Source organism: Nelumbo lutea, chromosome 1, assembly GCF_056320005.1.
Source record: "Nelumbo lutea isolate HS-2025 chromosome 1, American lotus-T2T, whole genome shotgun sequence".
Classification (NCBI taxonomy): Eukaryota; Viridiplantae; Streptophyta; class Magnoliopsida; order Proteales; family Nelumbonaceae; genus Nelumbo; species Nelumbo lutea.
Genome location: NC_142684.1, coordinates 169,089,982 through 169,093,099, shown reverse-complemented (window position 1 = coordinate 169,093,099; position 3,118 = coordinate 169,089,982). Strand labels below are relative to the sequence as shown.

The 3,118-nt window shown below is 37.1% G+C and overlaps 1 long non-coding RNA gene across 1 annotated transcript; it reads right to left on the bottom strand.

Moving 5' to 3' along the window:
• Positions 1 to 552: 552 nt before the first annotated feature.
• LOC148879084 (uncharacterized) lies at positions 553 to 1,581 on the bottom strand. Its single transcript, XR_016104106.1, has 2 exons — positions 933 to 1,581; positions 553 to 841 (listed from the first exon to the last, which is right to left on the bottom strand). It is a non-coding gene; the product is annotated as an uncharacterized LOC148879084 (long non-coding RNA).
• Between the last annotated feature and the right edge of the window lie 1,537 nt (positions 1,582 to 3,118).

Sequence of the window (3,118 nt, the reverse complement as noted above, 5' to 3'; positions counted from 1 at the left end):
CTTTACAAATATTTTAGGTCATTTCTTGTTAGAGCTTCTTGATTTGTTGCTATATAAATGTGTCCAGTAATGGAGCATGCAATGAGCCACTCTTTACAGGTGTGTGTGTGTGTGTGTGTGTGTGCACGCACTTCATGAGGTACATGCTTCACATTAGCATATGTTAATGAAAAACTAGGGATTTCAATCTGGAACCACATATTTGGATTTTTGCAACCAACTTCTGTTATTCATATAGAGTACATATTTGAAGACCCTAGAAATTGCATCAACCTCAGGATTTTTATAGGCACTAAAAACGAAGGTAAAGGATAGGTTTTCTTAAACAGATATTCAACCATTCTGCAACAAGTAGTCCTGCAAGAACAGCTTTTGTTCAATGGTTCTCTTGCACAATTTCAGCTCTTTCATATCTCTCATTTTCTTTCTAATAATTTTATCTCAACATGGTATTACATAAAGCGTTATCTTATAGTTTAATCTCATGATTGAACACCCAAGATACAAGTCAATGTAAATGGAAGCTATAGAACCACATTCAAGGAAATGGAATTTCATATGAACAGAATGCAATGTAACATTAGTAAAACATGATTTGATGACACATAAGAGTTCTGTTTCTTGAGCAATCCATACAAAATTACACAATCTCACTGAAACCCATCTAAATTTAATTGATCTAGGACTAACAAGCTATTGCTTCAGGACCGTTCACCGATGTTGGTAATAAGCACAAGGAAAGGTCCAATTGTTAATTCGTCAAGAACAGAAATGGGCATCTGAAGTGGACCAAATCACAAAACGAAATTGATAATGAAATCAAAACCTAACTTCGTAGAAGCTGACATAAAACAAGAAGCAACATTCAAATATAGTGCGATCAAACAAGCACAATGAAAAAAAGAAGAATAGATGAGGAAATCAAAGCGAACCTGTACAATGTTAATGATGAACTGTCGGAACCTTGGGTACAACTCGGCCTCCTTCTTGAGCTAAGTAGATGGGATCGATTATAGGCTGGGATTGCAATAAGGAGAGGAGTTCGGCTTCAGCTACCCGTTCGCCCAATTCTCCAACGAATCTCAGAAGACCAAATTCTCCTATGATCATAGGAGACAACGACCTGTAGGGGTCAGTGACGACTCATGATAGCCTCCACCGGCCCAAAAAATGACGCTAAATTGCGTTCCATTTAATCAATTCAGCAGGGAGGGAATCACGCACCGGAAGGGATGCTTCCACGAAAGTAATCCGGATGAGACTTTTTTTTTCTGTACTTTCTAGAAAGACAATCAATTTTCCTTCATTTTTTCCTTTTATTTTTTAAAAGACAACCAGAAGTTATTTTTTTGGATTTTCAGAAGAAAAGTTGGTTAAAGAAATTTTGATTCTCATTTATCAAGAATACCATATTCTTTTTTTTAGATTATTGTGGAAATCAAGGAAAAATTATTTTTTCAAGTATCACTACGTGAATAAATAACTTTTATGGCCTGATACCCATCTTCTACTTGAATAAATAACTTTCTCACCTTGAATGAAAGATTCCAACATATAAATAAAACAAAAATATTTTATTTAATAATAATTTTTATTACTAAAATGATCATTTTCTTTTTTACTTAATAAATAAAAGAACAAACAGAACCTAGTTATATATAATTAAGTCACCCCTTCGACTTGAGCTATTCCATGCAAGTGTTTATATATATATATATATATATTCACATTCTAAGGAGTGACCGGTAAGAGGACACTTAACTATCTTGCTAGGCCTTGTTGGTTTTTAGTTAATCGGGTAAATACAGTTATTGGGAGTTGGGACAAGTATTTTTCATGTAAAATTTTCGCGGGTAACTGCGTATATTCCTTGCATTTGCTTACTTATCCTGTTATCCATGATGTAACCACACCTTTTGCGCCCGCACATGGGTCCCAGCAATAATGCAAAATGAACCCATTTATCAATTTATGGCCCTTATGTTTACATCTCCGCCACACAAGGGCCGCCCCACAGCACATACCTGCCGTGTAGACCTGTTCATGGCCGGGTGGTCCGACGGGCCGACCTGGCCTGACTCGGCCAGGTTTGAACGTGATTATAGGCCCGTGGGCTTAAATTCGGGCCAAAAAACCCAATCTGCAATAAATTCGAACCGGGCTCGGGTTTTGTCAAAATAGCACAGCCTAGCCCGACCTAATATTAGACTTAAAGTGAGTAATGTGATTATGTCTATTTGAATAATTTTTTTTATTTAAGAATGTATAACTGTGTTTTAAAATATAAAAGAAAGGGGAAAAACCATCTTATAGGCCCATTGTTCATTTAAATAGGAAAAAAAACTATTTGAATTTTTAATTCTAATTTGAATAGTGAAAATTGTTTTTTTTATTAGGTTGGGCATCGGGCTTTTTATCAGGGCCGAGCTCAGGCCCAAGTTATAGGCCCGTTGGTCGGGCCGGGCTTAGGCTCGAGCCTAGCATATTTCCCTTAATGACAAGTGAAAGCCCGGCCCGCCCATGAACAGGTCTACTGCCGTGTATTAAAAATATCTTCCGATGATGACATCATTGATTCTGATATATTATGAGGAGATGTTCCCAATGCAGAGTGAAAATATACTGTGAGGCATTGTGGGATGGCCCCTTGTGGGGGCGGAGATGTGATCTCTTAATAATGATAATGACATCTTCATTTGATCGGTTTGGTTTTGTTTAGGTGAAATGTGGGCTTCACTTTTTTTTAGTATTGGTGTATACACCATTAATAACTTTCTCTTTGACTTCTTTTTTTTCTCTAAAGTGCTGATTGAGCTGGAACTAGGACTGTCAATTGGACTGGATTTGGTCTAATTCGGTCCAGTCCAACATTAGTCCATTTACAAATGGATTGAACCAACTTCGGTCCAAACCCCATACAAACCGAATCCAGTTCAGTCCAATTGAAATGCAAATGGACCGGATTGGACCCAATCCAGTCCAAATTAAATGTTTTCCCTACATAAAAGTCAAACATGATTTCATTTCAAGCAATTTACTGTGTCATCTGCCAGTTGTTGTGGGTCACTACCATTAACGTCTCAGTAAACCTGTTCTGTCTGAATTGTCCAACTCGTTC